We start from the raw sequence: 27,465 nt of genomic DNA on the forward strand, positions 1-27,465 counted from the left end.
AGAATGAACGGTTTCCAGATGAGACGAGACATCATTTTCGGAGCTAGTCGAAATCACGCATCAACATCATTATCATGGACAGATCCAAGTAAATGTCAATAGAAAAAAAGCTCTAACAAACGAAAATGCAGCTAGTGTATTGTCATTCCAGGTTCAATGTTTAACGTAACTTAGTTAGCTTAAGTTGGCTAGCTAGCTAGCAAGTGACAAGAACGTTATCCCGCTTGCATAGCAGCCATTTTGTTCAGAACAGACGACCAGTCATTTTTGCATAGCAACTATGCAAAAAAAATTAACGACTGGGTCTCGTCTGTAGCAACATGACCAAAATAACTAACAAGCTGATTTTTGTCCGGACTATATCTTTTGGTGGAAGAATGAAATTGTATTTATTTAATTATCAAAATAATGTTTCAATTAAAATATGTAATTCATCGTTTTAATATGTTGCTATCAGTTTTATGACAGAAATAAGGAACGCGAGGCAGTGCTGTATTAGGAATACAGTCTTAGGTAAATGGCGTTGTCTGGCCCGACGTGATAGCGTCAGCACTGCCTCGCGTGCCTTATTGCTTAATTATTGCACACAGTATGTCCAGAGTATGTCCACTCTGTGTGCAATATTATGTGACTTGTTAAGCAAATTTGTCTATGTCATTCTGTGGGATGAGGTTGACTTGGCTCTGACGTGAAATTTGCTGTCTTTGTTGAACCATGAAAAATAGAAACCTCTTTGTAATGAACAGTGGCCCATTCTATAAGAAAAGCATGTCCCATCTTACATCCCTCTCACAAATGATGTGTACCGGTATCTAAAGATAGATTAGAACATATACAAATCACATAACACATGATATTCTGTAAATAATTAACCCTTTTTTTATTAAAGGCTTAGGAGACATCCATGTAAACAATTGAAATAGTGAATATTTAACCATATGTACAGTACGTAACAAATATCTCAGGACATGATGTCAGAAGATGCAAGGGATGCCTGTGAAATGACACCCTATAGAATTTATAGTACTACTGCATAGTACATTAACTACTTTTAAAAGTGAGAAGTAGGCATTGGTCTATTCCACCAATGCCTATTCCACCCATGCTCTATCAAGGTTCTCCAGCACACAGTAGCTATGTTGGTACTGTACTTCAAACTATGTGTAGGCAGGTTGCTTAGGATTCAAACCTTCTCAAAGAGCCTAATTCATACTTTATGGGGACGCTATAGTCTCGTTTTAATCTGCCGTCTAGAATTTGAGCTAGGTAGCCACAGAAAATACTCTGAGAGGTGGGGAGGGTGTTGTGTACCTCCAATCAAGTTGATTTGCACATTTCCTTCGACATTGGTGTCATATTGGCTTAGATATAATGGTAGGGAGATTTGAATTTAACATTGAGCTTCAATCAATGCTATCGCCCCCACAAGAATACAATACTACAGACATAGCATTGTCTACCTGTGTGGAAAAGCCACAGTAGTACTGTATATGTCAGCATAATTGACAAATAACTACAATTGTCATATGTCAGTACAGAAGGATATATGATATATTGCATGTCTAGAGCTTAACACATATTTCCCTCATATGGCCTCTAAGTTTGACGATGTGATCGATGGTAATTGATTCGGTGCTAAATTCCAGGGTCTTGAAGTTTCTCCAGCTAGTCACGCCATACTGCTTTAGCCTGTGTCCCAAATGGCACCTTATTGCCTATGAAGTGTATTACTTTTGACCAGGGACTATAGAGTGCCATTTGGGATGCAGTTTATTAGAGAGGATCAGCATACTAATGCTACTGCCTGGGTTGCTGCTCAGCTCTGCTCCCCTGTGTGGCATAGCTGTTTCTATGTTGATAAATGTCAGGAGAGGAGGTATGTGTGCTCTGTGTACTCTGTGCTGTGCTTCTCCCTGCCTGGTATTCATTCTCCACATCCACTGAACCTGCAGGATACATTATTGATAAGCTACTAATTAGGCTTATTGCAATTTCAGCTGACCTTTCCCCGAGAACATCCCAGATCATTATCAGTCGCATACTCTCCTGAAATTGCAAAGGTAATCTACAGCAGTCCACCTCCACCCACCTCCCCCTCAACTCTCCCATGAAGGTGTGTGTGTGTGTGTGTGTGTGTGTGTGTGTGTGTGTGTGTGTGTGTGTGTGTGTGTGTGTGTGTTCCTCTGGTTACATGCTGAGAGTGACTAAGGTTGCTCTTAAATTGCCTTTCTACACTGAGCTCTCCATGTAACTGCACCTAGAACTAGAGACTTACTGTTGTTACAGACTGGGTTCCTTTACCCTTGCATTGATTGTTGTTTTAATATGATGATGTTATCACAGCGTATGTTGTCAAGGAGCTGTATGCAGTAGGCCTACTGTTTGCCTAATGACTCACCCTGAATTTAATTCCACTGTTCTATTGATTGTTACAAAATAAATGTCAGTTGGCCGCAGTGATGTGGATGGGTAGCCAGGCAAGCCTACAGTACCGTTGCATCTTACATTACACGTGGCACTGTCATGGTGATTAACAGCATTAACATCTCTCAAATGTGAAGGAATCTACATTATTTTTCAAAAGCAATGTAATTGTTTGATCTGGAATCCTAATTAGATGCATCACATGTACCTTTTAATTCACAAGGTCGTATTCGTTATCCATCGCAGCTGCATAAGAGTTGTCTTATAATTGCTAGTCTCGTTAAGTATTAATAATAATTGAATGCATGGACTAGGAATTCAAATTAACAAATGTAGAGAACAGATTTAGAAGAAATTGAAAGTTTGCAGTGGGATTTTTGGCAGAGAGCTGTTGTTTTCCTATCAAAGTAAACCTTTCAAATATGTGTACCATTTTGCCTGTTCTGATAATCTGTTAAAGGATCAAATATTTATTTTCTCAAACTTTGTCCAGACATTTTTCTTTCACAGAATGATAATTTAAGTAAAGGCCCGTGCAGTAACTGGAGATGATATATTTACAAGGTATACCATTCATGGAAAAAAGAGATGTTCTTTGAAGGTCGCTGTGATGAATCTCTACTTCTATTCCTTTCTTCTTCTTCCTGTCTGGTTTAGATGCTCACCCCTCCCTGCTCCCCCTTAAAGGAAGTGTGCTGATGTCTTCTGCTCTTCCATTACAATCACATTTCTGCAGTGATGAGAGCTGACTGGAACAGAGAATACATTTAGAAAAAAAGGCCCAAACAGCAGTTTTTCTGGCAGTGCTGGGAGCCAGGTGAGGCTGTGCAGAGACGACCCCAGCCTAAGGATTAATGGTCTCAGGAGAAGACAAGGTAAGAGCACAGATCCTGCTTGACATCTTTGTACTTCTACTGTAAAAGCACACAAATTAGCCAGTGACTAACGGCCAGAGTGCTTCCATCAGTCCTATTTAACAATGCATGCAAAGCAAGGAGGGAAAAAAGTGCACGAAGAAGGCATACTGCATTGGTGGCATAGCGCATCACTTCCGGTGTGTGTGGTGGATGAATCCCACTCCAGTAGCTGGGGCTGCATGTGATGACTGCACACACTCACACAAGCATGCAGACACACACACAGTCCTCATCTCCCTCTTAGAACTCTCTGCATGGTGTGGCAGCAGCAGCATCTCCAGATGTTCCTAGATCATAAAGGAGTGGGCACGAGCTCCATTCAACTCGACAGAGACCTATAATGTTCCAGCACGCACCAAATGTCAACTCCTGATATGTCAGATGTTATCGCACTGATGTGATAGGATGATAACTAGCGTGGAGTGGAAACAAAGCAAATGCCAATGTTGAGTCATTTTCTGTGTTAGCCAGATACTACTGGGAGAGAGTGGTCGGTCAGCCGATAGCTGGGGACATATTGTTTGAAATGCAGTCTAATGCAGAGAGATGATTAAGGTGTTTTAAAATGAGGTTCTCTGATGTTTTTGTCTTTCTCACGCTGTCTTTACATTTTCTTTAATTTAGTGGCTACAAGATCAATTGCTGCTCTAATTTAAATACCAGAGCAAGACCTGAATTCGAAAGTTGGATACTCCAGACTTTTACTAGGGAAATACAGTTTTTCCAAAATCGAGCTGCATCCATTCAAATCCTGGATGCTGATTAGTTAAAACCGCATTCAAGCCGGTGTCTATTCCACAAGCTACCACCGGCTGAAGCTATGACTTTGAAATGACTATTTACTCTGTTCCATCTCACTGCGAATCCACAGTCTCATCAGCCCAGCCAGGCTATTTATAAATCTGATCTCCACTATAAAAAGCATCTAGACATTATCTCCCATTTCTTTTAGACTAGCATCTCTCCGACATTTGCAACATTGTTTCAATATTGAATTTCGATCTCCAACTGTCCCGTAGTAATGAACATATCGGGAGTCGGGACGAGACAGACAGGCAGGCAGCTTTTCTCAGCCTGTCGAAATCATGAATCAGATTTTGATGGATATTTACAAAGAAATGTCAAAAGAAAACAGGTAAAACGAAACAAAATTGAGCTAGTTTGCTGTCTTTCCAGCTTCAGTTTGAAGTGAGTGTGTTAGCTGTGTTGTTGGCTAGCTACTCTGAACAACAGTTTCCAGATGAGAGAGCACATTTTCTATGCCAGGCAAAATCATGCATCATTAGCTCATTGTTATGGATGTATCCAAATAAATGTCACTAGAAAACAGTTTAAACAAATGCAAATGCAGCTACTTCGCTATTATTCTACCTGCACCGTTTGACGTGACTGTAGCAAGCAAGGGGTGAGAAGGTTGCCAGCCAATATGGCAATGGGACATTCAGAATGGATGACTGGGTCGATTCCATAGATACAGAACAAAAGACTGAACGACTGGGTCGATTCCATAGATACAGAACAAAAACACTGAACGACTGGGTAGCGTCTCTGGCAACAGAACCGATTGAACGAACGACCAGCCGGCTTGGGTTGCAACCTTAGATTTGTGTCGGGACTATATCTTGTGGAAGGATGAAATAGTATGAATAAATTCATCAAAATATGTCAATCATTATTTGAATATATATATTTTTTTTTAACCTTTATTTAACTAGGCACGTCAGTTAAGAACAAATTCTTATTTTCAATGATGGCCTAGGAACAGTGGGTTAACTGCCTTGTTCAGATTTTTTATATGTTGGTAACCGTTGTATAAAACCAACACTTTTCACCAAAGGGATGCATGAGCCTTAGTTTAAATGATCATGTCTGAGAAGCCAGTGTTTCGAGGTTATATTGGCACAGGTGTTGTTAGCAAACCATCCCAATATATCCTCCAAACACCAGCATAGGTGAAAAGTGTAAAGCACTTTTTTCTTTCAGGAAGCAGCCCAACTGTGTTTCCAAGACCACATGGGACCATGCATTTATCTTGTCTGTCCACTATCCTGTATGAGAGGTAGAGGTAGAATCCAGGCCGTGCAGTAAGGCTGTTGGGTGATGGAGGTCTCACAGCTGTCTCCGCCTGACACTGTCTCTCTCCAGCACACAGCACAGTGGCTCCCACTAATGACCAGTCCTCCTGAATTCCCCAGCTCCCACGGGAATGCAGCTGCTGCCATCAACAGCTTTTCTCTGGCCTTTGAAGGGAGGCTGGAGCCAGGGCTAGAGCTAGAGCCAGGGCTAGAGCTAGAGCCAAGGCTAGAGCTGGAGCCAGGGCTAGAGCTGGAGCCAGGGCTAGAGCTAGGGCTAGAGCTGGAGCCAGGGCTAGAGCCAGGGCTAGAGCTGGAGCCAGGGCTAGAGCTAGAGCTAGGGCTAGAGCTAGAGCCAGGGCTAGAGCTAGAGCTGTGAGAGCTGGCTATGGTCCTTCCCAGTGGCAGCAGCAGGTGCAGTAGAAGTAGAGCAGACATGTCGTGCCAGCATGGTGGCTAAGCCCAGTGAAAACCCATCCAGCCAATTTAGTCTCTCAGAATGCCAGACATCTCTAATAGGCACACCAGGGAGTGCCTGCTGGAAGGTCCTCTCAGAGATAGAAGCTGTATACAGGACAAGGACAAACAAACAGAGACAAACACCACTTTCTCTCCTTAGGTTTGACAGAGAAAAAAATAAGTATTTTTTGATTCCTTCCAACCCAATTTAGTTTTAAATGACAAAATAATTTTAGAGCTCTTGTTTTGCTCCCTCCCATTCACTGACACATAGCCCCTGTTCAGGCTCACCCTTTAGACTATTCGTCTAGACTACGAGGAAAAACGGGGAAATGCCCAAGCAGACAGAGTGAATACTCCTTGTTAGACTAACTAATCATTCCAGCCACATCGTCGTGCTGTCCTGATAAGAAGAGTGCCTCCAGTGAGGCTTCGATCAACGATGTACAGCATACACACTTTAAATGAGGTAATTTGTTGCAGACTTGCAGCACTTTCACACCGTTTAGAGATACACTTTAGATAAACAAGCCACTACAGATACAACCTATATGCTTTATGGTAAGAGGTGGTCAGCTTGAATTACTCAGTACATACCCAAGTGTATAACATTGTTTTATGATGCATTGTCAACAATCTGAGCAGTCAAAATATGCATACAAGTCGACACCTTTCTGGTCAGCAACACGAATTCAGCACAATTTGATTGCTTTTTAATTAGAAACCTTTTTTTGGTGTAACTTGCAATAGATGCAATAGACAATGCAATAGACTCTTGGCATAATAGCATGCTTTCTTGAATTTTGTCTCCATTTTTATATTATATACTTGAACCCAATACCGCCCATATATAGTATCCCAATACAACCCATATATAGTATCCCAATACGACCCATATATAGTATCCCAATAGACCCATACTGTATATGCAGTGCCTTCAGAAAATGTTCATACCCCTTGACATACAGCCTGAATTCAAAATTGATTAAATAGATTTTTCTTCTCACCCATCTACACACAATACCTCATCATAACATAGGGAAAACATGTTTTTGGAAATGTTTGTACATTTATTGAAAATGACATACAGAAATATCTCATTTACTTAAGTATTCACACCCCTGAGTCAATACATGTTCACCTTTGAGTCTTTCTGGGTAAGTCTTTAAGAGCTTTGCACACCTGCATTGTACAATATTTGCCCATTATTATTTTCAAAATTCTTCAAGGTCTGTCAACTTGGTTGTTGATTACTGCTCGACAACCATTTTCAAGTCTTGCATAGATTTTCAAGCAGATCTAAGTCAAAACTGTAACTCGGCCACTCAAACATTCACTGTCTTCTTGGTAAACAACTCCAGTGTAGATTTGGCCTTGTGTTTTAGGTTATTGTCCTGCTGAAAGGTGAATTTATCTCCTAGCGTCTGATGAAAAGCAGACTGAACCAGGTTTTCCTCAAGGATTTTGCCTGTGCTTAGTTCTATTCCGGTTACTCTTAATCCTGAAATATCTCTCCAATCCTAAATAATTGCAAGCACACCCATAACATGATGCATGACCACCATACTTGAAAATGTGGAGAGTGGTACTCAGTAATGTGTTGTATTGGATTTTCCCCAAACATAACACTTTGTATTCAGCACAACATTTAATTACTTTGCCACATATTTTTGCAGTATTACTTTAGTGCCTTGTTGCAAACAGAATGCATGTGTTGGAATATTTTTTATTCTGTACAGGCTTCCTTCTTTTCACTCTGTCAATTCTGTTAGTATTGTGGAGTAGCTACAATGTTGATCCATCCTCAGTTTTCTCCTACCACAGCCATTAAACTCTGTAACTGTTTTAAAGTCAGCACTGGCCTCATGGTGAAATCCCTGAGCGGTTTCTTCAGACATTCATTTGTAAACATTTCTAAAAACATAATTCCACTTTTACATTACGGGGTGTTGTGTGTTGGCCAAAATACTGCATAGTTTCCTCAGGACTAGAAGCGAGGCGACCCTCTCTGTCGGCACCATCTTGCTATTAGACGGAGCAGCCTTGCTATTAGACGCACACCAACCACCGCTTCCGAGTGCGTCGCACAGACATGAATAAACATCTCTATTGGAAGAAGAAGTGCAGGGGTGTATGTTTCATGATTAACAACTCATGGTGTAATTGTAACAACATACAGGAACTCAAGTCCTTCTGTTCACCTGACCTAGAATTCCTCACAATCAAATGCCGACCGTATTATCTCCAAAGAGAATTCTCTTGGGTTATTGTCACATCCGTGTATATCCCCCCTCAAACCGATACCGTGACGGCCTTCAAGGAACTCCACTGGATTCTAAGCAAACCAAAACCTTATATCCTGAGGCTGGGAACTTTAACAAAGCCAATTTGAGAACAAGGCTACCTATCAGCATATTGATTGTAGTACCCGGGCTGGCAAAACACCGGATCACTGCTACTCTAACTTCCGCAATGCAGACAAGGCCCTCCCCCGCCCTTCGTTCGACAAATCTGACCACGACTCCATTTTGCTTCTCACCTCCTATAGGTAGAAACTCAAACAGGATGTACCCATGACAAGGACCATTCAACGCTGGTCTGACCAATCGGAATCCATGCTTCAAGGTGGACTGGGACATGTTCCGGGTAGCCTCAGAGAATAATATAGATTTACATGCTGATTCGGTGAGTAAGTTTATAAGGAAATGCATAGGAGATGTTGAAGCCACTGTAACTATTAAAACCTAACCTAACCAGAAACCATGGATAGATGGTGGCATTCGTGCAAAACTGAAAGTGCGAACCACTGCATTTAACTTTGGAAAGAAGACCAGGCATATGGCTGAATACAAACAGTGTAGTTATTCCTCCACAAAGCAATCAAACTAGCCAAATGTCAGTATAGAGACAAAGGGGAGTCACAATTCAATGGCTCAGACACGAGACGTATGTGGCAGGGTCTACAGACAATTACAGAATACAAAAAGAAAAATAATTCACGTCACTGACACTGACGTCTTGCTCCCAGACAAACTAAACACCTTCTTTACCCGCTTTGAGGATAACACAGTGCCACCAATGCGGTCCGCTATCAAGGACTGTGGGCTCTCCTTCTATGTGAGTAAGACATTTAAACGTGTTAAAACTTGCAAGGCTGCCGGCCCAGACGGCATCCCTAGCTGCGTCCTCAGAGCATGCGCAGACCAGCTGGCTGGTGTGTTTATGGACATATTTAATCTCTCCCTATTACAGTTTGCTTTCCCCACATGCTTCAAGATGGCCACCATTGTTCCTGTACCCAAGAAGGCAAAGGTAACTGAACTGAATGACTATCACCCCGTAGCACTGCTTTGAGAGACTAGCCAAGGTTCATACCACCTCCACCTTACCTGTCACCCTAGACCCACTGCAATTTGCATACATCTCATCAACCCCGACCTGTGTGATTGCATCCTGGACTTCCTGATGGGCCGCCCTCAGATGGCGAAGGTAACAAACAACATCTCCACTTCACTGATCCTCAACACAGGGGCTCCACAAGAGTGCGTACTCAGACCCCTCCTGTACTCCCTGTTCACCAATGACTGTTTGGCCATGCACAACTCTAACTCAATCATCAAGTTTGCAGACGACACAATAGTAGTAGGCTTGCTCACCAACAACAATGAGACAGTCCATAGGGAGGAGGTGAGGGCACTCGGACTGTGGTGTCAGGAAAACAACCTCTCACTCAAGGTCAACAAAACAAAGGAGATGATCGTGGACTTCTGAAAACAGCAGAAGGAGCACCCCCTCCTATCCACATTGACAGGACAGCAGTGGAGAAGGTGGAAAGGTTTAAGTTCCTCTGCGTGGACATCACAGACAAACCGCAATGGTCTACCCACACAGACAGTGTGGTGAAGAAGGCGCAAACAACGCCTCTTCAACCTCAGGAAGCTGAAAAAATGTGGGTTGTCACCTAAAACCCTCACTAACTTTTACAGATGCACAATTGAGAGCATCCTGTCGGGCTGTATCACCGCCTGGTTAGGCAACTGCAAGGCCCACCACCACTGGGCTCTCCGGAGGGTGGTGCGGTCTGCACAACGCCTCACCTGGGGCAAACTACCTGCCCTCCAGGACACCTACAGCACCCGATGTCACAGGAAGTCCAAAAAGATCATCAATGACAACAACCACCCGAGCCACTGCCTGTTCACCCCGCTATGATCCAGAAGGCGAGGTCAGTACAGATGCATCAAAGCTGGGACCGAGAGACTGAAAAACAGCTTCTATCTCAAGGACATCAGACTGATAAACAGCCATCACTAACACAGAGAGGCTGCTGCCTACATGCAGACTTGAAATCATTGGCCACTCTTACAAATGGATCACTAGTCACTTTATTAATGCCACTTTAATAATGATGTTGACATATCTTGCATTACTCATACCGTCTATTGGATCTTGCCTATGCCGCTCAGTCATTGCTCATCCATATATTTATATGTACATATTCTTATTCCATCCCCTTACTTAGATTTTTGTGTATTAGGTAGTTGTTGTGGAATTGTTAGATTACTTGTTGATATTGCTGCACTATCGGAACTAGAAGCAGAAGCATTTCGCTACACTCGCAATAACATCTAGTAACCATGTGTATGTGACCAATAAAATTTGAAATGATTTCATAACACTCAACTACAACAAAAAGGCACTGTAGTATCCCAGTTTTATCCCACTGTAATATCCCACATTTAGAGTAACTGAATCTTGAGGACATGGACAATCAATTTCTACAATACTCCTTTTCCTTATTGTTTACAGACCAGTTCTGAAAATGTTCAGCAGAGCAGAGCACAGTAGCTAAAATATAACTCTGAGAATCTGACAATGCACTTCCAGACAAAAAGAAAACAAGAGAGAATCAATACTAACCCTCCATAGCTAGAAATCTGGTCATGTATAATTTTCAGGGTCTGGTCCCGGCTCCCGACAATGAATGTTTTATCTCCACATTGTATTGAAGTTTATTGGAAAATGTTGTTATCAAGCTAGCAAGCTATTTTCACAAAATCCTGTCTGCAGGTCAGTTGAAATGATTAAATCTCTGTCAGCTGCATGGTTTCACACAACCCACTCCCCGTGTAAACACAAGGCCTGTCAGAGGACTGTGTGTGTGTGTGTGTGCGTACACGTGTGTGAGCCAGTTTCAGGTTGGCACAGGCTTGGGCAGTATTGACTAGTCATGAGGCTGGCTGGCACCCCGATCCACCTGGTAGCTCCAGAAGGGACCTCCTGCCTCACAACACATCACCAGACCAGGAGAATCCCACAACAACACACCACAGGTGCCACTCAGTCTGTCCTGTCAATGCTAGCTCGCCACAGACCAGGAGAATCCCACAACAACACACCACAGGTGCCACTCAGCCTGTCCTGTCAATGCTAGCTTGCCACAGACCAGGAGAATCCCACAACAACACACCACAGGTGCCACTCAGCCTGTCCTGTCAATGCTAGCTCGCCACAGACCAGGACAGTTAATAACACACCACAGGTGCCACTCAGCCTGTCCTGTCAATGCTAGCTCGCCACAGACCAGGACAGTTAATAACACACCACAGGTGCCACTCAGCCTGTCCTGTCAATGCTAGCTCGCCACAGACCAGGACAGTTAATAACACACCACAGGTGCCACTCAGCCTGTCCTGTCAATGCTAGCTCGCCACAGACCAGGACAGTTAATAACACACCACAGGTGCCACTCAGCCTGTCCTGTCAATGCTAGCTCGCCACAGACCAAGACAGTTAATAACACACCACAGGTGCCACTCAGCCTGTCCTGTCAATGCTAGCTCGCCACAGACCAGGACAGTTAATAACACATTGAACCGTGTTGGATGGTTCTATGTCTGTAGACACACAAATGTGTGGCTTCATGTTGTAATTAGCCATAAGGTGGTTAACGTGGAACTCGGCTGTGTGTATTTCAGCAGTCTAATTTTTTATCTTTATTTAACTAGACAAGCCAGTTAAGAACAAATTCTTATTTTCAATGACGGCTTAGGAACAGTGGGTTAACTGCCTTGTTCTGGGGCAGAATGACAGATTTTTACCTTGTTAGCTCGGGGATTCGATCTTGCAACGTTTACGGTTACTAGTCCAACGCTCTGACCACTAGGCTACCTGCACCCCTTATCATCAACTATTCAGAAAAATGTGCTGTTGTTTTAAATATTCAACAGTGTTATATAGTTGATGTTAATGGTAGACCAATGACCTGATAGAGTATTTCTCCTCACATTAAGATGTTGTGTTTAACTGAGGTCATTAGGAGCGGATAGAGATGGGAAAGTGAAGAGGCACAGATTGCCGGGTCATGTTGTGGGGGAGGTAGAGCACAACCCAGGAGCTACGTTTACCCTTTAGCTTGACACACACAGCAGCCCAGATAGCTTAAGGCCCAGCCACGCTAGTTTGCTCTCCGCTTAGGAGAGATAAATGTAGCGTTGAATCCTAATTTCAGATCAGGGTGGAGAGAGGAGCCGAGCGTTCCCCTGATCCCGGCACTCAATGAGCTATATGCAGTATTTTCATCTGTAATAAATATTGTGATCTGTGATTATTCCATTTTTATAAAGTTATAGCTTATTCCATTACTACATACTGTACACACATGTGCATACGTACACACGCACGCACACACGCACGCACACACACACACACACACACACACACACACACACACACACACACACACACACACACACACACACACACACACACACACACACACACACACACACACACACACACACACACACACACAAGCACCTGTGCGTATGCAGATATATACACACCACCAGCAAGCCATACACTGCACTGTCCTGTCCGTTCAAATAGCCCCACATGCTGTTGGACTGAATAGCCCTGATAAAGGAGAGAAAGGAGGAGGGGAACGAAGGAAGAGGAGGAGGAGGAGAGGGCAGAATAATCATGGCAGGCCAGCACTTCCTTTATTCTCTTTTAATGGAATCAGAGGTACAAATAAAATCACGTTTCACTACCGTGAAAGGATCCCATTTCTCCAGATGAATCATTCAGATTGTACAGGGAGGAAGCCAGGAATAGATTTGTAAAATAACAGGAGGACCGTGCAGGACAAACAAGCTGACGGCAGCCAGGGGGGACTGACAGACAGCCAACAGGGGGCTGCAGTGTGTCCAACCCCCCTCCTCTCGCCTCACCTCCAATCTTCTCCAATCCTACACAAAGCCAGGGAAACGGTAGCATCTCCTAATAATGCAGGTTTTAAAGCTATCATTACACACCGCACGGCCCAAAAGATGTGTCCTGTGGCGCTCGATAGGGCCGTCTTTGACACTCGCCATCAGTATCTGTGATCTGTGGCGTCAGATTGGGCTTGTAAAGCAGGCCAAACCCTAGATTAGCAGGGTACTTCAGATTTCTGCTCTTGCCTTGCCTTGCAAACACCCCCACCAGACAGAGTGGAGACACAAAGGCTCCAGTAACTTACTACTGCTCAAGGTCTCCCTTTAACATTACAAATCAATCCTAGTCCCCAAGATATTAGCAGCACCAGTGGTGGAGGCAGCTCGTGAATGCTTGCCCCCTAAAGCATATTTCTCAGTTCCCATATTCCCTGATAACACAACTAGGATGCATATGTCCATAACTGGTTCAAGTTTTTTATTTTCAATTCCTACAGCAGTTTCAGTAATTTATTTTTTACTCACTTATTTCTTAAAATCTCCAGTGATTTCAGTAGAACACAATATTGACCGCAATATTGTGCACATCAACATCAATGACGGTCGCTCCATTTACTCTCCTAATGGTTAGGAAAATCAATACAATAACAAATGGGTTTATTTATATTTCGGCAATGGTGTGTCATGTTTTCTGTTGGGTGACATATTTATTGCTGCAGGGAGATATTTGAAGACAGCAGAAAAACACATCAAACTGCTAGGGAAGGTGATAATGCTATGTGGGTTATTCATCTAAAAGATAAGACCAGCGCCTCTCTCTCTACCTGGCTCTTATTGTAAAGCAGTGATTCTACTGTGGATCACGTTCTGTCCAGACCAGGACATCTTCCTTTTCAAGGTGCTGCATGGCCGCTATTAGTTTGAGTTCAATTCCAGGCAGCTAATCTGGAATGAAAAGCCACTACCTCAGATCTTGCCAATAACTCTCTCTGCCATCAAAGTGTTCTTTGAAGTTCATGTTCTATAAAATTGGTTCAGGTGTCAGGTCAGAGTTCCCGGAGACAAAGGTAGGGCAACCATTTGTTACCCTGGCTCTCTTTTTATTCTTAGTAGCCCTTCATGTTTATTGCAAAGCTACAATCAGCGCGGCCTATGTTTGGGCTCAGCCCCTGCGTCACAGATGTGAAGTGTCTTGGGGATACGCTTATTAACTTATTTGTGGTGAGAGCCGCTCTGTAATCACCCCTGACACTGGTTAGGATGCCGGGCTGTTTGACATATCCATTACTTTGTGGAAAAAGGGGTAAAAAAAGAAAATCTCGCATTAGAGGTTACGGTGAACCATGGCAAGGACAGAGCTCAGAGGGACACAGAGACTATAGTCCTGTACTAATGACTCCAACAGGTACAGTGTCTTCAAAAAGTAATCACACTTGACTATTTACACATTTTGGGATTCAAATGGATTTAATTGGAAAAAAATAGTCCACGATCTACACAAAATACTCTGTGGAAGAAAAATTAAACATTTGTAAAAAATATATGACTAATATATAACACAACTAATATATCTTGATTGCTTAAGCACTCAAACCCATGAGTCAATACATGTTAGAATCAACTGTGGCAGTGTTAACAGCTGTGAGTCTTTCTGGGTAAGTCTCTAAGAGCTTTGTAAATCTGGATTGTACAGTACAGTCCAATATTTGCACATTATTATAAAAAAAAATTCAAGCTCTGTCAAGTTGATTGTTAATCATTGCTAGACAGCCATTTTCATGTCTTGCCATAGATTTTCAAGTCGATTTAAGTCAAAACTGTAACTAAGCCACTCAGGAACATTCAACATTGTCTTGCTAAGCAACTCCAGTGTGTTTCAGCCTGACATTATGGAGTGACCAGTGACACAAAATCTGATTTAATACATTTTAAATTCAGGCTGTAACACAACAAAAGATGGAAAAAGTGAAGGGGTCAGAATACTTTCTGAAGTCACTAGCAGTTATTCATGTTCCTTCATGCACCACAGCAAAGGCCACTGATCCTCCCATCTCTGCTCATTTTTACTGCCCTAGAATAAGTGCTTCTCTCTCCATTACCTGCACACTCATTTGACTGGTGGGTGGGGGGGGGGGTAATCATGGGCCCTGACTCTGATCCCAGCACTGCTGTCCCTCTGTCTGTCTCCCTGCATCAGCCTGCAGTGGCAGCTGTAGCAGGCCTCACTTAAAATCATCTCTGCAGTGCCCACTGAACCAGAATTGGCATTACCTAATGGGGCACTGCACCGACGCCAACCGTCACCCCTCCCACCCCCCACTCCCTCCTCCATTCCCCCATCCATGGTGCCCATGCCTGCCAACCCTGACTAGAGTATTATTAGAGGCTGAGCTCCTAAATAACACAGCAGTGGGCCTCATAGACCGACAGAGAGAGATTGATATGAAGGTCCTGAAGGGTTAATACATTGAGATGGAGCGATAGAGGGAGAGACCGTAGCTGTGCTACACATTGTACTGACGTCTTAATACAGACAAGGCTATTCCTTTAATCATAATTATATCGTAAAGAAAACACCCCATGCTGAATACCTCATCCACCCTGGCGATCTTCTGGTGTAGGAAGCATACTAAAAGTCGAAGAAGGCCATTTCTATCTTTGAATCTCAAATGTACATATCCATCCTACATTCTTATAAAAAGGGAAGGCTATTCAAAAAGGGTTCTTCAAAGGGTTCTCCTATGGGGACAGCCGAACAACCCTTTTAGGTTTTCTAAGAGTGTACCCACAACCTAAATCAATCCCCTCCCAAAATCCATTATTCACATCAAGTGCACATTTTTCATTGTCTAAAAATCCTAACATATACAGTACAAGAGAATCCATTTCATTTTGTTGAGATGTTGGATTGTTACATCCAATTGTCCTCCTTTTAAAGTGCACTACAGACTTTTTCTGACTGCGGTGTGCTGTATTATACTAGACAAAGGACAGAAAATACATGCATTCTGAAGTTCTCTTTCAGTAGAACTGAGTAGTCCTAGATACTTGGATTGTTTCGTGCAGTATCCTGAGGTGGAAAGAGACCTTTTGCTCTTATTTTCTTTTCTCTCTCTCCTCACTCTCTCCCCTCCCTCTCTATGTATTTTTTTCTCTCTCGATTGCGCTCTCTCTCTCTCTCTTCGGGGCTTGTGAAACTACAAGGTCATTTTTAGATCATAGTCGCCAGAACAAACAGAAATGATAACGATCTGAAATAAAGAATCGTATTCCTCTCAACATTAAAAACACAAAGAGCCTGCAGAACCACTTTTGTGTCTTACAAAGATACCCTATATCTGGCAGCAGATCGCAAAAGTAACCATCGAGACTGTTGAATGAATTCTGTGGCTCTTTATGAGTTAGTGTGTGGTGCGGTGTGTGTGTGTGCATGCGTGCGTGTGTGAGTGTGCATGTGTGTTCGCCTGTGTGTGTGTTCACTCATGTTCACTAATGGTGCTTATTTGTGTGGGAGGCTGTGTGTTTGCATGAATTTATGTCAGTGTGTGTAAACGTTTGCACCTCCTAACAGACTTTGGCCTCCATGTGAAAAAAACAGGACACCAATTCACTGAGGAATGTAGTGCAAAGTGCAAAGGCCCAGAAAAACTAGGGCAGAAAATCCAATGTTGTGTAAGGGGCCAGCAGCCGAAGAAAGGACAAAACGTGAAGTTGATCTACACTGGAGGATGCAGATGTCATCCCAACACTCTGTATTCCGACTGAAATGCATATGAAGATTAATTCTCTGCCTCAATCTTGTTATAAAGTACCATAAAGCTCTCAGACTCTCCCAGACAGCCTCACCTCGCTGTGTAGTGCTGCCTAATAAAACCTGACACTCCTCTAGCTCAGTTAGCTGGAGCAACTCAGCCAATAGTTTGAAGCTGTTCTTACTGCTTCCAGCACGTCTCTGGTGAGTGGTTGAGGATAGGCTGTCCTATTCACCTCCCATCTGCTGGTGCTGCTCCTCTCCCATCACTGAGACCTGGCCCTTCTCCGCCCCATCTGGGCTGCCCGCTCCACTGAGCCTGACCTCAGGCTGTATGTATGTGTTTTTGTAGGTGTGTGTTTTTGTGTGTGTGTGGGGGGAGTGCTGACATTGTGTGTGTGTGCATGCGTGTGTGGCTGCATCTGTGTGTGTATTGGGGGCCTTGATGTGTGTGTGGGGGTGTTGGGGGGCGTTTGTGTGTATCAGGGGCCTTGATGAGCCCGGTTCCTTTTGAAGGAGTATAATTAGAGCTGAAAGGGCACAGACGGGTGATTGCAGTGATTTGGCAGTACTCTTACAGACTCAGCCGACCAATCAGGGATCACGTCTTGCCTCCTTCAGTGCCACCGCAATCACAGAGCGCCCAGCCTGTCACCAGGCAGCCCATGGAGAAACACACACAGTCTCAGAAATATAGAGATGTCTAGGCTGCATAAGGGCATCGAGGGGAATATTACAGTATATGCAACATAGGCATAATCACTATAGTATTTGAGAGTCATAATGAAATACAGTGCATAATATAATTATCGACGACATTCTGATATACTCCGCTACACGCGCCGAGCATGTGTCCCTGGTGCGCAGGTTGCTTGGTCGACTGTTGGAGCATGACCTGTACGTCAATGCTGAGAAATGTCTGTTCTTCCAACAGTCCATCTCCTTCCTAGGGTACCGCATTTCCACTTCAGGGGTGGAGATGGATGGTGAGCGCATTTCAGCCGTGCGCAATTGGCCGACTCCCACCACGGTAAAGGAAGTGCAGGTTTCTAGGGTTTTCCAACTACTACCGGAGGTTTATCCGGGGTTTTGGTCAGGTAGCAGCTCCCATTACCTCACTGCTGAAGGGGGGAGCGGTGCGACTGCAGTGGTCGGCTGAGGCGGACAGAGCTTTTGGTCACCTGAAGGCTCTGTTTACCTCGGCTCCCGTGCTGGCTCATCTGGATCCCTCTTTGGCGTTCATAGTGGAGGTGGACGCATGCGAGCCTGGGATCGGAGCCGTGCTCTCTCAGCGCTCGGGCACGCCACCAAAACTCCGCCCCTGTGCTTTCTTTTCGAAGAAGCTCAACCCGGCGGAGCGAAACTATGATGTGGGGGACCGGGAGCTGTTGGCTGTTGTCAAGGCTCTGAAGGCTCTGTTTATGTTTCCTCCTGCTCGGTGTGCAAGGCTCCCAGGCACCTGCCCAGAGGGAAGTTACAACCCCTACTCGTTCCACAACGGCAGTGGTCACACCTGTCGCTGGACTTCCTGACAGATCTTCCTCCCTCAAAGGGCAACACCACGATCCTGGTCCTGGTGGATTGGTTTTCTAAGTCCTGCCGTCTCCTCCCTTTGCCCGGTCTCCCTACGGCCCTAAAGACTGCGGAGGCCCTGTTCACTCACGTCTTCCGGCACTACGGGGTGCCTGAGGATATAGTTTCTGATCGGGGTCCCCAGTTCACGTCCAGGGTCTGGAGAGTGTTCATGGAATGTCTGGGGGTCTCGGTCAGCCATCACCTCAGATTTTCACCCCGAGAGTAACGGGCAGGTGGAGAGAGTAAACCAGAATGTGGGTAGGTTTCTGTGGTCATATTGCCAGGACCAGCCGGGGGAGTGGGCTGCATTCATCCCCTGGGCAGAGATGGCCCAAAAATCACTCCGCCACTCCTCCACTAGCCACTCTCCTTTCCAGTGCGTACTGGGGTATCAGCCGGTTCTGGCACCTTGGCATCAGAGCCAGATCGAAGCTCCTGCGGTGGACGAATGGTTTAAGCCCTCGGAGGAGACCTGGGACGCCGTCCATGTGCACCTGCAGTGGGCCGTGAGGCGGCAGAAGGCGAGCGCCGACCGTCACTGCAGTGAGGGGGGGACCGGGTCTGGCTCTCGACCCGAAAACTGCCCCTCCGATTGCCCTGCCGGAAGCTGGGTCCGCGGTTTGGGGGCCATTCAGTCCTGAGGAGACGGAACATGGTATGCTACAGGTTACAGCTTCCCCCAGATTATCGTATTAACCCCTCGTTCCATATGTCTCTCCTCAGGCCGGTGGTGGCTGGTCCACTCCAGGAGTCTAAGGTGCAGGGGGTTCCTTCACACCCTCTGGACATCGAGGTTGCCCCGGCGTATGCTGTTCAAGCCATCCTGGAATCGAGGAGTTGGGCGAGGGGCCTTCAGTACCTCATGGAGTTGGATCGGCATGGTCCGGAGGAGAGATGCTGGGTGCCGGTGGAGGATGTCTTGGACCCTTCGTTGCTGTGGGAGTTCCACCGTCTCCATCCGGATCGCCCTGCGCCTCGACTTCCAGGTCATCCCCGAGGTCGGTGTCGGCACACTGCTGGAGCCGCGCGTCAAAGCGGGGGTACTGTCACGAATTCCGCCTCTTTCCTCGTTTGGGTGGCGTTCGGCGGTCGACGTCACCGGCCTTCTAGCCATCTCCGTTCCACTTTTCAATTCCCCAATTACTTGTTCATTATCCTTTGAACTTCCGGCGCCGACAGAGATGGCCGCCTCGCTTCGCGTTTCTAGGAAGCTATATTTAACCCTCTGTTCCCCCATGTTTGTTTGTAAGTGATTGTTTTACGTAATACGGTCCGTTTATGTGGGCTCGCTTATTTTGTATTGTATTTGTCTATTTTGAGTAAAATACATGTATTTACTGATATCTGCTGTCCTGCGCCTGACTCCTCTACACCAGCTACACACAGACTACATTACAATAATATGACATTTGAAATGACTCTATTGAGTGTAATGTTTAATGTTTACTGTGTAATGTTTACTGTTAATTTTATATTGTTTATTTCACATTTGTTTATTTTCTATTTTACTTGATTTGGCAATGTAAATATGTGTCTCATGCCAATAAAGCCCTTTGAATTTAATTTAATTGATAGGCAGAGAGAGAGAGGGCGAGATAGAGGCAGAGAGAGAGGGAGAGAGGCAGAGAGAGAGAGGCAGGGCTGACTGGATAACCTTGGTGCTGTGGATTACTACCGGGTCCCTTCTCCATGAGCATCTCTGTTGCTCTCCCCTCTGCTATGCTTGTCTGCTGCTGCTGGACACAATCTGCAGGCTGGAATTACCTCGCAGCCAGAGGAAAACTAAACATGATTTCTGACCTTTACTTTCTGTGTTCAACAGTAACCTTTGGTGATCCGCATAGTACAGGCAGCTACATCACTGCTGCTGAAATGATTTCCGCAGGAAATGGTTGTGTGCTTTAGGGAAGAGAGGGGTGTGTGGGTTGTGGTGAGGAGAGGGAGAGGGAGGGGGAGGGATTGGTGTGTGTGTGTGTATACACAGGGTTGGGGAGTTACGGATTACATGTAAACGGTTACATGTAAGGGATTACAAAAAACGGTAACTGTAATCCATTACGTTACCAGCAAAAATATTGTAATCAGATTACAGATACTTTTGAAAAACTAGATGATTACTTCAAGGGTTACTTTTAAATTCATAAATGCTGTTTGTGAGAATTTTTTAAATGTGTATTTGAACCCAATAATGGTGAATTCAAGAAATGTAAACTGCCTATCAATCATTATTTTTGAAACAAGTGGACAGCCTGTGAAAAATGCGCTCTTGCAACAGCTGCACAGTGCGGATCCCAGTCTATGGAATAAAAGTGTGGCTTTAATTACTCAATCTAATGCATAAATAATCCATAGGCCTAATGGACACATGCTCAAATTCACACACTTTGAATAGACTTAAAGGGGAAATCTGTGGTTGCTACATCCAAGCAACTGACCTTCATGTGTTAAAGTAATGATGGACTGTCATTTCTCTTTCCTTGTTTGAGCTGTTCTTGCCATAATATGGACTTGGTCTTTTCCCAAATAGGGCTATCTTCTGTATACCACTCTTACCTTGTCACAACACAATTGATTGGCTCAAAAGCATTAAAAACTTTTAACGAGGCACACCTGTTAATTGAAATGCATTTCAGATGACTATCTCATGAAGCTGATCTAAAATCTCAAATATATTTTGATTTGTTTAAAACGTTTTTTGGTTACTACATGATTCCATATGGCATTTCATAGTTTTTATGTTTTCACTATTATTCTACAATGTAGAAAATAGTAAAAAATTAAGAAAAACCCTGGAATTAACTTTGAAAGTTTATTTGAGTGCAGTTGCAAAAACCATCAAGCACTATGATGAAACTGGCTCTTATGAGGACCACCACAGGAAAGGAAGACCCAGAGTTACCTCAGCTGCAGAGGATAAGGTTATGAGAGTTAACTGCACCACAGAATGCAGACCAAACAAATGCTTCACTGTCACGCCTGGACCGTAGAGATCTTTTTATTCTCTATGTTTGGTTGGTCAGGGTGTGACTCGGGTGGAAACTCGATGTTCTTTATTTCTATGTTTTGGCCGGGTATGGTTCTCAATCAGGGACAGCTGTCTATCGTTGTCTCTGATTGGGAATCATACTTAGGCAGCCTGTTTTGCAACCTTAGCTTTGTGGGATGTTGTCTTTCTTAGTGGCCTGTATAGTAAGCTTCACGTTCAGTTTTGTTGTTTCTTGTTCTGTTGGCGACATTTATAATAAAGAAAAATGTACGCTCACCACGCTGCACCTTGGTCCGGTCATTTCCACGATGATGGCGATCGTAACTACCCACCACAAACGGACCAAGCGGCGTGGCCGGGAGGAGCGTGGGAAGTGGACATGGGAAGACATTCTGGAAGGAAAGGGATCCTGGACGTGGGAGGAGATCCTGGCTGGAAAGGATCGCCTGCCGTGGGAGCAGGTGGAAGCAGCAAGGAGGGAGGAAGCAGCTAGTCAAGGGGACCAGCGTTACATAGGGTCAAGGCTGGCAAGGAAGACCGGGAAGCCACTCCCCAATTTTTTTGGGGGGCACACGGGGAGGTTGGCGGAGCTAACACCCTGTGCTCAAAGCAAGGAGCGTGATACTGGTCAGGCACCGTGTTATGTGGTAAAGCGCACAGTGTCTCCAGTGCGCGTGCACAACCCGGTGCGCTCGGAGCCAGCTCTCCGCAAGTGCCATGCTAGAGTGGACATCCAGCCAGGGCAGATTGTGCCAGCTCAGCGCTCTTGGTCTCTGGTGCGCTGTTTCGGCCCAGGGTATCCTGCGCCGGCTCTGCGCACTGTGTCTCCGGTGCGCTGTGACAGCTCAGTGCGTCCTGTGTCTGCGCTCCGCACGTGCCGGGCTAAAGTGGGCATTCAGCCACGAGGAGTGGTGCAAGTTCTAAGCACCAGATCTCCAGTGCTCCCCCACAGCCCGGTTCGACCTGTGCCTGCGCTCTGGAGGTGCTGGGCTAAAGTGGGAATTCAGCCTGGAAGAGTGGTGCCAAGGATAAGCACCAGATCTCCAGTGCTCCCCCACAGCCCGGTTCGACCTGTACCTGCGCTCTGGAGGTGACCGGGCTAAAGTGGGCGTTCAGCCTGGAAGAGTGGTGCCAAGTTCTAAGCACCAGATCTCCAGTGCTCCCCCACAGCCCGGTTCGACCTGTGCCTGCGCTCGGGAGGTGACCGGGCTAAAGTGGGCGTTCAGCCTGGAAGAGTGGTGCCAAGGATATGCACCAGATCTCCAGTGCTCCCCCACAGCCCGGTTCGACCTGTGCCTGCGCTCTGGAGGTGACCGGGCTAAAGTGGGCGTTCAGCCTGGAAGAGTGGTGCCAAGGATATGCACCAGATCTCCAGTGCTCCCCCACAGCCCGATTCGACCTGTGCCTGCGCTCTGGAGGTGGCCGGGCTAAAGTGGGCGTTCAGCCTGGAAGAGTGGTGCCAAGGATAAGCACCAGATCTCCAGTGCTCCCCCACAGCCCGGTTCGACCTGTGCCTGTGCTCTGGAGGTGACCGGGCTAAAGTGGGTGTTCAGCCTGGAAGAGTGGTGCCAAGGATAAGCACCAGATCTCCAGTGCTCCCCCACAGCCCGGTTCGACCTGTGCCTGCGCTCTGGAGGTGACCGGGCTAAAGTGGACATTCAGCCTGGAAGAGTGGGGCCAAGGATAAGCACCAAATCTCCAGTGCTCCCCCACAGCCCAGTTCATCCTGTGCCTGCTCCACGGACCAGGCCTCCAGTAGGTCTCCCCAGCCTGGTGAGTCCTGTGCCTACTCCACGGGTCAGTCCGGAGCCTGCAGAAAGGGTCTCCAGTCCGGAGCCTGTAGCGACGATCTCCAGTCCGGAGCCTGTAGTGACGGTCTCCAGTCTGGAGCCTGTAGCGACAGTCTCCAATCCGGAGCCTCTGGCGACGGTCCCCAGTCCGGATCCTCCGGCGACGGTCTCCAGTCCGGAGCCTCTGGCGACGGTCCCCAGTCTGGGGCCCCCGGCGATGGCTCCAGTCCGCGGCCCCCGGCGACGGTCCCCAGTTTGGTTGGTCAGGGTGTGACTCGGGTGGGAAACTCTATGTTCTTTATTTCTATGTTTTGGCCTGGTATGGTTCTCAATCAGGGACAGCTGTCTATCGTTGTCTCTGATTGGGAATCACACTTAGGCAGCCTGTTTTGCCACCTTAGTTTTGTGGGATGTTGTATTTGTTAGTGGCATGTATAGCCCTAGTAAGCTTCACGTTCGGTTTTGTTGTTTCTTGTTTTGTTGGCAACATTTATAATAAAGAAAAATGTACGCTCACCACGCTGCACCTTGGTCCGGTCATTTCCATGACGACGGCGATCGTGACATTCACAGAGTTCAAGTAACAGACACATCTCAACATCAACTGTTCAGAGGAGACTGCGTGAATCAGGCCTCCATGGTTTGCTGCAAATAAACCACGACTAAAGGACACCAATAAGATTCGACTTGCTTCGGCCAAGAAACACTAGCAATGGACATTAGACCAGTGGAAATATGTCCTTTGGTCTGATGAGTCCAAATTTGAGATGTTTGGTTTCAAACGCCGTGTCTTTTTGAGACACAGAGTAGGTGAATGGATTATCTCGGCATGTGTGGTTCCCAGTGTGAAGCATGGAGGAGGAGGTGTGATGGTCCTTTGATGGTGAAACTGTCTGTGATTTATTTAGAATTCAAGGCACACTTAACTAGAATGGCTACCACAGCATTCTGCAGCAATACGCCATCCTGTCTGGTTTGCTCTGAGTGGGACTATATTTTGTTGTTCAAAAGGACAATGACTCAATACACCTCCAGGCTGTGTAAGGGCTATTTGACCAAGAAGGAGAGTGATGGAGCGCTGCATCAGATGACATGGCCTCCACAATCACCCAACCTCAACCCAATTGAGATGGTTTGGAATGAGTTGGACTGCAGAGTGAATCTTGAATCTGGTGGTTATTAAGAGTTGCTAAAATACAGCTAATTTTAATCTGCTGGTTATTGAGAGTTGTTAAGATAAAGCTAAATTATCTCTATAGTATTAGCAACTGTTATAATCTACATCCATTCCCTGGCACCATTACTCCCTACTCCTCCTCTCCCACCTCCTCCCTCCTCCTCCCTACACCTCCTCTCCCTCATCCTCCCCCCACCTCCTCAATTCTCCTCCCCTCGCCCCTCCTCCCTCCCCCCACCACCTCCCTCCCCCCACCACCTCCCTACTCCTCATCTCCCCCTCCCCCCACCTCCTCACTACTCCCCCTCCTCCCTCCTCCCTCATCCTCACCCCAACTTTTTCCTACTCCTCCTCTCCCCCCCCCCACCTCCTCCCTACTCCTCCTCTCCCACTCCCCCACCTCCTCCCTACTCCTCCTCTCCCCCTCCCCCACCTCCTCCATACTCCTCCTCTCCCCCTCCCCCATCTCCTCCCTACTCCTCCTCTCCCCCTCCCTCATCTCCTCCTTACTCCTCCTCTCCCACTCCCCCACCACCTCCCTACTCATCCTCTCCCACTCCCCCATCTCCTCCCTACTCCTCCTCTCCCACTCCCCCACCTCCTCCTCTCCCCCTCCCCCTACTCCTCCTCTCCCCCTCCTCCCCCATCCTCAGCATATTTCTGCCAGCAGTAAGAATAATACATACATGGCCATCTCCCTATCTCCTAACTTAAATCAAACTCCAAGTGTGTGCTGCTCTGTGCAGTGATGGTACATTTAGGAGCTTACATAGCACAGTGAGCAGGAGCAAAGACATCCTTGGACCTTGATCCTTGGCTGTACACAGTTGGGAAGTTAAGGTTTGTACTATGAGACACCCATGGCCGCTTCACAGTGTATAAATATTGTTTATGTCAGTGGAGGACGGGAAGGCATTTGGGAATAGAGCCCGAATTTGAATGTGTGACCTAAAGCTGGCCTCAACTTCTTTCCCATTTGTGCACAGCCAAGCACATTGTGGCAATGATCTAGTTTTCCCTTCTCTCTCTCTCTCTCTCTCTCTCTGTCTCTCTCTCTCTCTCTCTCTCTCTCTCTCTCTCTCGTGTATCTCTCTCTCTATATATAGTGTTTCTGTCTGGCTCTAGTGTTTTTGTCTTTTTCTCTCTAGTGTATCTCTCTCTCTACTGTATCTCTCTACTGTATCTCTCTCTCTCTACTGTATCTCTCTCTCTCTACTGTATCTATCTCTCTCTAGTGTATATCTCTCTACTGTATCTCTCTAGTGTATCTCTCTCTCTACTGTATCTCTCTCTCTCTACTGTATCTATCTCTCTCTAATGTATATCTCTCTACTGTATCTCTCTCTCTAGTGTATCTCTCTCTACTGTATCTCACTCTCTCTACTGTATCTATCTCTCTCTACTGTATCTCTCTCTCTAGTGTATCTCTCTCTACTGTATCTCACTCTCTCTACTGTATCTATCTCTCTCTACTGTATCTCTTTCTCTCTCTACTGTATCTCTCTCTCTCTAGTGTATCTCTCTCTCTAGTGTATCTCTCTCTCTCTAGTGTATCTCTCTCTCTAGTGTATCTTTCTAGTGTATCTCTCTCTCTACTGTATCTCTCTCTCTCTACTGTATCTATCTCTCTCTAGTGTATATCTCTCTACTGTATCTCTCTAGTGTATCTCTCTCTCTACTGTATCTCTCTCTCTCTACTGTATCTATCTCTCTCTAGTGTATATCTCTCTACTGTATCTCTCTCTCTACTGTATCTCACTCTCTCTACTGTATCTCACTCTCTCTACTGTATCTATCTCTCTCTACTGTATCCCTCTCTCTACTGTATCTCTCTCTCTAGTGTATATCTCTCTAGTGTATCTCTCTCTCTACTGTATCTCTCTCTAGTGTATCTCTCTCTCTCTACTGTATCTCTTTCTCTCTCTACTGTATCTATCTCTCTCTAGTGTATCTCTCTCTAGTGTATCTCTCTCTCTACTGTATCTCTCTCTACTGTATCTCTCTCTAGTGTATCTATCTCTCTCTACTGTATCTCTATCTCTCTACTGTGTGTCTCTATCTCTCTACTGTAAAGCTAAATTATCTCTATAGTATTAGCAACTGTTATGATCTACATCCATCCCCTGGCACCATTACTCCCTACTCCTCCTCTCCCACCTCCTCCCTCCTCCTCCCTACACCTCCTCTCCCTCATCCTCCCCCCACCTCCTCAATTCTCCTCTCCTCGTCCCTCCTCCCTCCCCCTCCCCCCACCACCTCCCTACTCCTCATCTCCACCTTTTCTCTCTAGAGTATCTCTCTCTCTACTGTATCTCTCTAGTGTATCTCTCTCTCTACTGTATCTCTCTCTCTACCGTATCTCTCTCTCTACTGTATCTCTCTCTAGTGTAGCTCTCTCTACTGTATCTCTCTCTCTAGTGTATCTCTCTCTCTACTGTATCTCTCTCTAGTGTATCTCTCTCTCTAGTGTATCTCCCTCTCTCTCTAGTGTATCTATCCCTCTAGTGTATCTCAAACTCTCTAGTGTATCTCAAACTCGTGTATCAAACTCGTCAATCTTGTGAATCTCTTTCTAGTGAATCTCTCTATCTCTAGTTTCTCTCTCTCTAGTGTATATCTCTCTACTGTATCTCTCTCTCTCTAGTTTACCTATCTCTCTAGTGTATCTCTCTCTCTAGTGTATCTCTCTCTCCCTCTCTAATGTATCTCTCTCTCTCGTATCTCTCTCTCTAGTGTATCTCTCTCCCTACTGTATCTCTCTCTCTAGTGTATCTCTCTCTCTCCAGTGTATCTCTCTGTCTAGTGTATCTATCTCTCTAGTGTATCTCTAACTCTCTCCAACTTGTGTATCTCTCTCTATATATAGTGTATATGTCTGTCTCTAGTGTTTTTGTCTTTCTCTCTCTCTCTCTCTCTCACACTCGAGAGAGAGAGAGAGAGAGAGAGAGAGAGAGAGAGAGAGAATCTCTCTCTCTCTAGTGTATCTTTCTCTCTAGTGTATCTCTCTCTCTCTCTCTCTCTCTCTCTCTGGTGTATCTCTCTCTAGTGTATCTCTCTCTCTCTTGTATCTCTAACTCTCTAGTGTATCTCAAACTCG

At 45.6% G+C, this 27,465-nt stretch overlaps 1 protein-coding gene and 1 pseudogene across 14 annotated transcripts in view; one reads left to right on the forward strand and one right to left on the reverse strand.

Moving 5' to 3' along the window:
* LOC149983930 (uncharacterized) overlaps positions 1-5,792 on the forward strand; it is a 43,500-nt pseudogene extending 37,708 nt beyond the window's left edge.
* LOC110521425 (CUGBP Elav-like family member 5) overlaps positions 1-27,465 on the reverse strand; it is a 358,349-nt gene that overhangs the window by 103,391 nt on the left and 227,493 nt on the right. The window lies entirely within an intron of this gene.

This window comes from Oncorhynchus mykiss, chromosome 4, assembly GCF_057628025.1.
Source record: "Oncorhynchus mykiss isolate SJ-2025 chromosome 4, ASM5762802v1, whole genome shotgun sequence".
Classification (NCBI taxonomy): Eukaryota; Metazoa; Chordata; class Actinopteri; order Salmoniformes; family Salmonidae; genus Oncorhynchus; species Oncorhynchus mykiss.